Raw genomic sequence first — 10,632 nt, forward strand, 5'->3', positions numbered from 1 at the left:
AGTCACTCTGTGTCTGCCGCGCATCGCGCTCTGCCTCTCCGGGAAGACTAGGGTGCTGGGCGGGCTCTAACCGGGGATTATCCCTGGGGGCATAAAGAAGTGAAAGAGCTCCCTGCAGAGGAAACTGGCGTTTCCAGTCTGGCAGGAAGAGAGGGAAAGGCGAAGTTTACGAGCCACGATTGGTCGCGCCTGGTCGCGCCTCCTATGACGTCAGAGACAGAAACCAATGGAAGTCCAAGGTCAGCCTCGCGGGAAGACGGCGAGGGAGGTCGGTAGAAGTTAGTGTAAATACGGTGGGTGGTGTTATGAACGGAGAAGGCGATGGCATCCCACTCCAGTACTCTTGCCTGGAAAATCCCATGGACGGAGGAGCCTGGTGGGCGGCAGTCCATGGGGTCGCGAAGAGTCGGAGACGACTGAGCGACCTCACTTTCATTTTTCATTTTCATGCATCGGAGAAGGAAATGGCAACTCACTCCAGTGTTCTTGCCTGGAGAATCCCAGGGACGGCGGAGCCTGGTGGGCTGTCGTCTGTGGGGTCGCATAGAGTCGGACACGACTGAGGCGACTTAGCAGCAGCAGCAGCAGCAGCAGTGTTCTGAAAGCTTCTTGGTTGTGTTTTTTGAACCTTTTTAGTGTTTGTTTCCTAATCTTCCTCCAATATGATTTAAGGCCAAAGGCTTTAATTCCCTGGAACTCAGTGCCTGGCCCATAGTAGACACTCAAATATTTGTTCCCGAAATAATACTCGGAATGAACCTACTCACACCTGAAAGTAAGGGCAACCGAGAAGTGCCAGGGACACAGCCGCACGTTTAGTTTCCCTAGCTGTGAAATGGGAATAACGCCCCTCACACTGTTGTGAAGATGGAGCCAAAGTAGGGCAAATCCCTCCCCTGTTACCTCTAGCTACCTGGAAATGTGGCTGCCGGTTCTTGTTTTTCTTTTTTCCCCTGTGGTTTTCAGGATATAACCTGATGTCTCAAGCTCTTCATCAGCAAAAACGTTTTATGGCAGGTAAGGCCTGTGCTTTTTATTTTTTTCCTCGTATTTTCCAGTTTAAAACTAGAAGTACTTCCCTGGTTAAAACTAAATCCTTTAAGCTAACTCTTGGTGCCTCTGAAACAAACGTTTCAGGATAGAAGGAGGATCCCCAGGGCAGAAGAATAAAGTCACGAGTCAGAGAGGAGGAAGTATTGGTAAAGTTCCAGTACTCTCCCCACTCCAGGGGAAGGAGAGACAGGGTCTTTGGTAATGCCTGCCCTCACTCCATCCTAGGAAGAGCCTTAGAGAGAAGAGCCTCTGAAAACAGGTGGTCTGCTGTGTTTTAATCAGTTTCTGATGCAGAAGTAGGGCGGGGGATAATTTGCCTTTCTAACGATTTTTGAGATGCTGTTTCTAATGTGTACAGGCAGAAGGGCCACCTGAAAGAGACTTCTGCCACATCGAAGCATGGAAGCTACAGGCATTTGACCTGCAAGCCAGGGAAACACCATGATTGGAGGCTTCAAGCCAGGCTTGACAGCACCTAAACCACAAGACTGAAAACCAAACCCCAGAGGGGACAAAGAGCACCTCTGAATTCGTGCGGGACCAGAGATGTGAGGACCAGACATCTCCTGCTTCTCCTTGTCTGGCACCTTACACATTCCCTAACCAGACACAGTCCTGAGGAAGAGCGCTGGCCTCCCGTGATAAGATTATTGTCACTGGCAGCTAAGTGGGGCTTAAAGTAGAAATAAAGTTCAATTACAGAATAAAAGTTCCATTTGTTCCACATTTGAGTTTGTAGACTGAAGTTTATTCTTGCTACAACAGTATTATCTGTATTATATAGTAACTGAAAATGCTCAGGTTTTATTATGAGAATTTCCCCTTCCTCAGAGATCATGAGGTTTTCATTAACATTATTTGGGGCCTGTAGTTGACAAGAACAAAGCTGAGGAAAACTAACAAACACTGCCCTGCTTGGCGTCGTCACCTCACTGGTTATGAGCTCCTCTGGAACAGAGTCCACCACCCCACCCCGACGCCCTGCCTCGGCCCTAGCAACACAGTGCATATGCTGAGTAGATATTCAGTGTCTATTGAATGAATGAACCATGAACAAGATATATAATGAGAACCTGGGACGTTGATTTCTCTTATTAGCAGTATAATACTAAGAATTCAGTTGCATCTATTCAATGCTTAATCTTCATTTATGTTTTAGGCCATCTTTTTCACACTCTATAGAATAACTTGTTTAGTATGGACCAAAGGGATATTTAATAAGGATAATAAATGACTTCCCTGGTGGTACAGTGGATGGGAATCTGCCTGCCAATGCAGGATTCATGGGTTTGATCCTTGGTCTGGAAAGATGCCACATGCTGCAAGCAACTAAAGCCTTTGTTCCACAGCTACTAAGCCCACACTCCAGAGCTCGTGGGATGCAACTGCTGAGCCCATGTGCTGCAATTACTGAAGCCCATGAGCTTAGAGCTGGTGCTCCACAAGAGAAGCCACCACAATGAGAAGCTCACACACCACAACTAGAGAATAGCCTCTGCTTGCTGCAACCAGAGAAAGCCTTTGTGCAGCAAGGAAGACCCAGCACAGCCAAAAATAAATATCAGAAATGAAGTTAATTGATAATTCCTTTGAAAACTTTATATTCTTAAATATGATTAAGCAAGACAACATGCTGCTGCTGCTGCTAAGTCGCTTCAGTCATGTCCGACTCTGTGCGACCCCATAGACGGCAGCCCACCAGGTTCTGCCGTCCCTGGGATTCTCCAGGCAAGAACACTGGAGTAGGTTGCCATTTCCTTCTCCAATGCATAAAAGTGAAAGTGAAGTTGCTCAATCGTGTCCGACTCTTCGCGACCCCATGGACTGCCGCCCACCAGGCTCCTCCGTCCATGGGATTTTCTAGGCAAGAGTACTGGAGTGGGGTGCCATTGGCTTCTCTGCAAGACAACATGAGGAGTATAGAATTAGCCAGGTGCAGATCTTTGCATGTTTATGGATTAGTTTCATAGAGCTGCCAGACGTGTGAAATAGACTTCTCAAAAACTTCAGAAAGAAGGTTTGTAGATGGAATAACGTGCACGTGTGGAGTTTGCCATTTTAAGAATCTTATGACAAATTTCTTCAAAAAGGAAATAACTATTTCTGAATTATCTTCTTTTGCTCCTCTTTGTTAACACATCTTCACTCCTAGATTGTTTAAAGCAGAAGACAAATGTTCCGTAAACTATTTCAACCAACAGAGCTTAATTTTATGTATAAAAAATTCTGCCGTGGTGTTGAGTTCTTATCCTTGCTCTGTTCTTACTCTGTGGAATGTAGGGGAAGCCTTTCACTTTGTGTCTGTTAATTCCTGTGTACAATGTAGAAGTCAGCAGTGCCTGCTTCATGAGGATATTGCTTAAATGAGGCCACCACGGTAAGCCCCTTAGCCCTGTGTCTGGCTGGCAGGCAGTAGCTGTCACCTCTGCCCATGGCGGAGCACTGAAACGACGAAGCAGAGTAGATTCTAGGCCAAGTGGGCCAGTGATGAGCTGATGACCAGTCACACATTCTCAATGGGCCTGGGCAAAATGAGATGGATGAAAACTCAGGTGGAGCCAGCTCCACCAGACCTGCACTTGCCCTTGAAGCACAGGTAGCTGTACACTCTGGAAACCCCTTACCCACCTGGAGGTTGGGCCAGTGATGCTGGATCCACAGGGTCAGGACTGAAACTCTGTCTGGGGCTGGTGGGATGTGTGTGGCCAGCCAGAAGGGAAGGACGTAAGTGGTCACAGAAAATTAATTCCTGATAATTCTTTATTTGCTTCATTTGACTTTTTGGGGGGTCATTTGTTTTTCTCCCTTTGAAACAAGGCTGCAGAGTAGTAGCTGGTATCTGCGTCTAGATGTCTAGATTGGGGACGACATCTTTGTTTTATTCTCCAGGGGCTGGAGGAAAGCTGAGGTCTTGGGGGCCTCTTAAAGTCAGGAAAATCATTGAGAAAATTGGGCTTTTTACATGCTGATAATTGCGCAGTGACGGCCCTAGAGGGAATTTTCTTTTTCTCTGTGGAACTGGAGTTTGACTATATGTTGAAGAGAGGCCCATGGATTCATCCTAACCTAGGACTCTATGCTATCCCCAAAGGGATAGCTATCGATGGGCGTTCCTGAAGGAGTGGGTAAATAGTCCAGGACTCCCTGCCTCAGTAAGGACACCCTGCCAATTCACCGCCCCTGGGGCTCGCGGCTAGCTGTGGGCCTGGGGCAGGCGGCGGACGGCTCGTGCCCGGCAGTCCATTTCAGCCCTACCGGGGCCACCAGCCACCATCCACTCACTCCTCCAGTCCAACTACGTCAGGTGGCCGTGCGGTCCAGCCTTTCCTGGATGGAGGGATGGGTGGATTCACTTGTTCGTTCAGCAAGTACACTGCCCAGCGCCGTCGCGGTGCTAGAAATAGGGCGGCGAGCGTGTCCAGCAGGCCCGGGGGAGGAGAAAGCGCGGCCCCGGCAGCTGCAGCCTTGCCGCGTTACCGACCCCGCCCAGGGCTCGGCAGGCTCCGCTCGTGCGCCGCAGAGATCTGCGCGTCTCCCCGCCCATCGCCCCCGCGAGCCCCGAGGCAGGCGCTCCAGGCCCCCCAAATCCGGGCGCCCCCTCCTGCGACCCGGCCCAGGGCGGGGTCTGCAGCCGACGCGGGGCTCAGGCCGGACGCGGAGCGGCGCTCCCGCCCCGGCCACCCACGTGACGGGAAGCGGCGGGGCTGGGCCGGGCCGGAGCCGGAGCCGGAGCCGGGGCCGGGGCCGGGGCCCAGGGGCGCGGGGCCCGGAGCGGCCGGAGCGCGGCCGGTGAGCGGGCCCAGCGGCGGGGCGGAGACGTGAAGGGGGTTAGGGGGCGGCGGGTACGAGCAGGTGCGCGCGGGCAGGTGGCGAGGAGGGGACTGCGGCCGAGCGGGGGGTGGGCGCGCAGCGCGGGGACCGGGCGGGTGTGCGGCGTGCGCGTGTTCGGGGCTGGGAAGACCCGAGACCGCGTCCGGGTTTGAGTGAGCTGTTCGGGGGGGAGGAGCCCAGCAGGACGACGCCCCGCGACCCCTGCCCCTCCACGCGAGTATGCGATCGTTTCGTCGCTATGGTTGACATTTCCTGGAGCTCCTGGGATTTGAGAACGCATATTCCGGGCCACATTCGGGCCCGACTGTCTGGCCTGAACTGGGAGACCCGGCAGGGGTGTGTGATGGGAGGCGGGGATTCCTCGCCGCCGTTCCGCCCTGGGACGCAGGTGCTATGGAAGTTGGCTTCTCCTCTGCCCGCCTTATGTGTTTTAAGAGGTGGCTTTCAAGACAGAAGCTGCCACCTCTGGTTGCTCGCACCTGTCATCACTCCCGCCAAAGGCTTCGGGTGACCATTAAACCACCCACCCCCGCCCCGCCCCAGGCCCTAGCTGGCTGCAGGAAATGGGGTTTCACACAGCTCTTCATGCACATAGGCCGTATTGAGTTCAGGGGTCCCAACCTGTCGGATCAGGGTTCCCTCCTTGAGCAAGTGCCCGGGGAGGACAGAAAGCCGTGGAGACAGTGGTGGCAGGTGGAGACCCGGGCAGAACGTGTGTGGAGGGTCCACCGCGGTGTGAGCCGGCAGCTTGGCCCGGAGCTCACGGCTGGAGGGGCCACCGAGCCCGCTGCCTCTCCTCTGGGCTCCCTTCTCTGCTGGTCAGCAGGAAACTCCAGCCTTATAGTCTGATAGGAAGGAAGAGCTGGACAGCTGCTTCCTTTTCTTTTTCCTTACACTTCTGCCAGCCTTGCTGCCTCCGCGGTCACTGAAGCGGCCTCTCTGGTGTATGACCTTCCCAAGCCGGGTTCTTCGCTTAACAGGGGCTGAGCCGCTCTGTGGTGGAAGTAGGGGTATGGAGTTGTGGGTTCAAACCCTGCCCCTGCCCCTTCTAACTGGGAGCCCTGGGCATTCACTGGACGTTCTGAGCCTCAATTTTCTCAATCAAAACCGGGGAGATATGAGAAAAGATACATGCAGTGCATTAAGAGAGTGCATGTGGCACAGAGCCTGGCACTTAGTAGGTGCTAGATAAATTACAGTTAGTAAACAGAAGCGAAGTCATGGGGCCAGAGCTGTCTGGGCTCTAAAGTGGGTGGGCTTGGCTTTGAGTAATTGTTAACCGGGTGAGGGCTTGCCTCTGCAGTTAGACCCCTCCTGGACTCTGAACTCCAGAGTGCACATTTTCTGTGCACATTTTACAGAGACCTGGGGGGACAGGTGTAGTGGCCCTCACCTGCAGGTCCGTCCTTTGCCCCTTCTCTTCCACTCGACAGTGAGCCTCAGTCCTCTGGTCCTGGAGGCAGCTTGCCCTCCATGTCAGGCTCCCAGGATGCTTCAGCCTCTGCCTAACCCTCCAGTGACAGGGGTTTGCCTGAGGCCCCTTTCTCCTTCAGGCAGATCCAGTAGACAAGTTTTAAAAGCACAGAGATCAGTGTTTTAAAAACGCTAACCTTTTCAGGCCTGATTTGCAGCTAACCTTTCTGTTCTTACACAAAACATATGGCTTATTCCTTCATGCTAATATTAAAATTTTGTGATCCTTTAAGAAAATTCGAGGAAATTTTCCTTAATGGGTTAAGCATCTTCATCTTGGCCTGAGTCCAGTTCTCATTAGAAATACATTAAAGTAATCATTTGTGGTGGCCAGGTGTTTAGAGACTGCCCAAGAATTTGGCCAGTACTTTACAACTCATCTCTTCTGTGGCAAACCTGACCCGTTTTTCTTTATTAAAAAACGCTGTACTACTAAATGAAGGCAGAAGTAGCAAGTTAATTTGGGGCTACCTGAGTGAGCTGAAATGCCTCATGCAGAAGGGCAGGAGGAGTCACTGAGTGTGCTGTGAAATCTTGCAGGTGATTTGAGGTCAGGATCGTGTCTTGATGGTCAGGTAGCTTTGTTGAGGAAATAACATTCAGGAAAAGGAACATGTAAAAGGGGACAATTGCCTAGCATCCAGAAGGCCCTCAATAATTCTTAACAGCTGTTTGAAAGTCCAGGATTGAGGAAGATGTTACAAAGGCAATGCCCTGGAGACCCAGACCACCCTCCTACTCCCCAAGCCCTGCTCCTGGCCCACCTACCCTGCCCTCCTCAGATACCCAACATTGCTTGCAACTGTTGCTGTTGCTCTTATAGGATCCATAGGATAGGTATATAGACACACACATGTGCATGTATGTGTATACAGGTGGTGTGTATAAATGGTGTATCTGTGTATGTATACATACACTTGCGTGTGTGCTCAGTTGCTCAGTCCTGTCCGACTCTTTTGTGACCCTGTGGACTGTAGCCCGCCAGGCTCCTCTGTCCATGGGATTTCCCAGGGAAGAATACTGGAGCAGGTTGCCATTTCCTCCTCCAGGGGATCTTCCCAACCCAGGGATCCAACTCGCATCTCCTGTATTGGCAGGCGGGTTCTTTACCACTGAGTCACCTGGGAAGCCCAACTTTAGGTAGAGGGTCCTTTTTAAAATGCAGGTAAGCATTCATCTTTAGTGGATTCATAGGAGGAACCTCCTGTTACAGGGCTGTGATACCCATCGATGGGTCTTTACCTCTAGAATGATGCCTCTCTGGTGCACACACAGCTGTGTGGGGCTCTGAAGGGCTTGTTTCGTTTTAAAGGGTTGGTGTAATTCTCAAGTGATTCTTTGCAGACACATAGGACGCCACGCCCATCTCAAGGCTATTCTCATATCATGTGCACATTGTGTGACAGGAGGTGACTGTCCATTGGTTCAAGAAAAATAATAATTGCTATTATTTTTGGCTGCGCCTCTCAGGGGATCTTAGTTCTCTGGCCGTGTCTCCTGCACTGACAGCTCAGGATCTTAACCACTGGACCACCAGGGAAGTCCTCCAAAAAATAAACATTGGTGAGGATCCCATTTCAATCAATGGCACTTTGTCATAGCATTATTTTAGGATATATTTATTTCTGTCTTGGATCAGGAGTCTCTCTCTCTCTCTATATATATATATTTTTTTTTTTTTTTTTCCTTTCTGTATAATTTTATCTTTGGCTATGCTGGGTCTTTGTTGCTGCACGGGCTCTTCTCTAGTGTGCCAAGCGGGCTTCCCGTGGTGGTGGCTTCTCTTGTGGAGCACAGGCTCTACGGCACGCAGACGTCAGTAGCTGTGGCTCCAGGCTCAGCAGTTGTGGCGCGCGGGCTTAGTTGCTCCACAGCATGTGGGATCCTCCCAGCCCAGGAATTGAACTCGTATCTCCAGCATTGGCAGGCAGATTCTGTGCCACTGAACCACCAGGGAAGTCCTTTCCCTTTCTTTAATCTTGTGACCTTGAGTCTATTAGCCAGTTTCTGCATCTACATAATCTGTCTACTTCAAACATTGCCTTTATTCCATATTTATACTTTGCGTGGTAACCTTTAATGCAGCCTGACCTTGGTGAGATTTAATTCAGAGAGAACGGAGAGGGAAGCCAGGCCCGGAGTAACATAGCATGCAGCTCCAGCTGCCTGTGGATAGAAGTGGAGGCATTTGTGTGGCCAGGGTAGCAGAGGCTGAGTGGAGGTCGGGAAGTAAGAGGCTGGGGCCCTGAAAGGTGCCCACACTGCCCCTTGCAGGGCTTCTGACCCTGCCGGACCATTCCCCATCTTTCAGTAACCTGAGTTGTATGAGAATATTCAGACCTTGTAAATATGGATTCAGATAAACTAAGCTCTGGATTTAGATGAACTAAGAAATGACAAGTTAATCATTCACATGGGTTGTAAATGTTTCCGTGAAGTGAGATTGTAAACAAGGAACATGCATTGTATGACTCCTGCCAGGCTTATTAAGGAGTTCCCCAGTGGCTCAGTGGTAAGGAACCCTCCTGCAATGCAGCTGACGAAGGTTTGATCCCTGGGTTGGGAAGATCCCCTGGAGAAGGGAAGAGCAACTCACTGTACTACTCTTGCCTGGGAAATCCCATGAACATAGGAGCCTGGTAGGCTACAGTTCATGGGGCTGCAGAAGACACGATTGAGCATGTGTGCACACGAAGCTTACTTAACCAAGGCTCTGTGTCTATTATGTTTCCAGGGTAAGCTGGTTTGGAGAAATGAGTAGGGTTTTTTATAAATATTTTTAAATTAATATTTTATATATTGAAAAGAACATTTACAATTCACATGAGATGTAGAGAGTGGCAATAAAAGCAACTCAGCATAGGGAAACAGACATGACTAATACCTTTGAGATCAGCTTCTGCCCACTCACATCCTATCCCCCTTGGGTTTCTGTTCTTTATTCCCTTACTTTTCTTTATGATCTCACTATGTTGGGCTGAAACTCTAAATAGTACATTAGTTGGAACTTCCATGTTTCTGCATCTTACAAGGCCTGAAGTATCAGGCCAAATATAGCATCCGCAGCTCCCCTTTCCAGGGAGGCTTACCGAGTCATGGGTGGGCCTCAGTGCATCCCCTCACTGCTGTGTGGTGCTCCATCCGTCCGTTGTGGCATTTCCATTTCCTCCCAGTTGCAAACAGGACTGCTGCTAGCTTCCTTGCTCACGTCCTGCTGAACATCAGTGAGGCCAAAAGGAGAATCCCTGGCTCCCCAGTTGCCAAGGGCTTTCTCCGTCACCCAGCGGTCTGGGCAGCCCAGAAGCCTCCACCAGCAGCAGAGGCACACTCATGAATCCGGATTCTTGCAAGCCCCCAGCGTCATCAGACTTGGGAGGTGGTGTCCCTTTGATGGGTATGAAATGAAGTCTGCTTGTAGCTACAGTTTCCAATTACAGGTGGTTCTGCAGGTTGATCTCTCCCCCATGGCTGTTGACCATCGTGCTTTCTCTTCTGAATTTGAGCCTTTTGTCTGAGATGGCTATCACAGATTTTTCTCCCAGTCTGGGCCTTGCCTATTCATTTCCCTAGTGGTGTCTTTCAGTGGACACACTTTTAAATTTCTATAAAATCCTGTTTACCAGCTTTTTCTCTTTAGGTTAGTGCTTTTTTAACCTAAGAAATCTTTATGTACCCCAAGATCCCAAAGATGTTTTCCTATCTTTTCTTCTAGAAGATTGGTAGTTTTAGCTTTTGTTTTTAAAATAACTTGATCCATCTCAAATTAATTTTTATATTAAGAGATGATATGAGGTAGGGATAACCGAGGTTACTTGGAAGATCCCCTGGAGAAGGGAATGGCTACCCACCCCAGTATTCTTACCTGGAGAATTCCACGAACAGGGCAGCCTATCAGAGTACAGTCTATTGGGTCGCAGAGTCAGACACGACTGAGCTGCTAACACTTTGACTTTTCACTTTCAAGGTTAACCACATGTTCCAGCAGCCATTGATTGAAATGACTTAATTTTTTTCCCCACTGAATTGCAATTGTGCCTTTGTTTCTGCTGCTTCTGATTTGTGAAACCAGAGTCCTTTCCAGAGGAAGAAGTAAGAAGCCCAACCTTCAAGTCTGGGACAGTGTGTCTTCCAGTGGGAGTAATCCATTAACTGACCTTCTCACAAATTTGCTAAGTACCTCAACTCGCCACCTGCAAGCCTTGGAGATTCGAGGCACATCTTTACTGCTCCATGGCAACAGATTTATTCTGGGAGCCAAACACGGTACTGGGACAA

The sequence above is a fragment of the Capricornis sumatraensis genome, chromosome 1 (genome assembly GCF_032405125.1).
Source record: "Capricornis sumatraensis isolate serow.1 chromosome 1, serow.2, whole genome shotgun sequence".
In the NCBI taxonomy this organism is placed as follows: domain Eukaryota; kingdom Metazoa; phylum Chordata; class Mammalia; order Artiodactyla; family Bovidae; genus Capricornis; species Capricornis sumatraensis.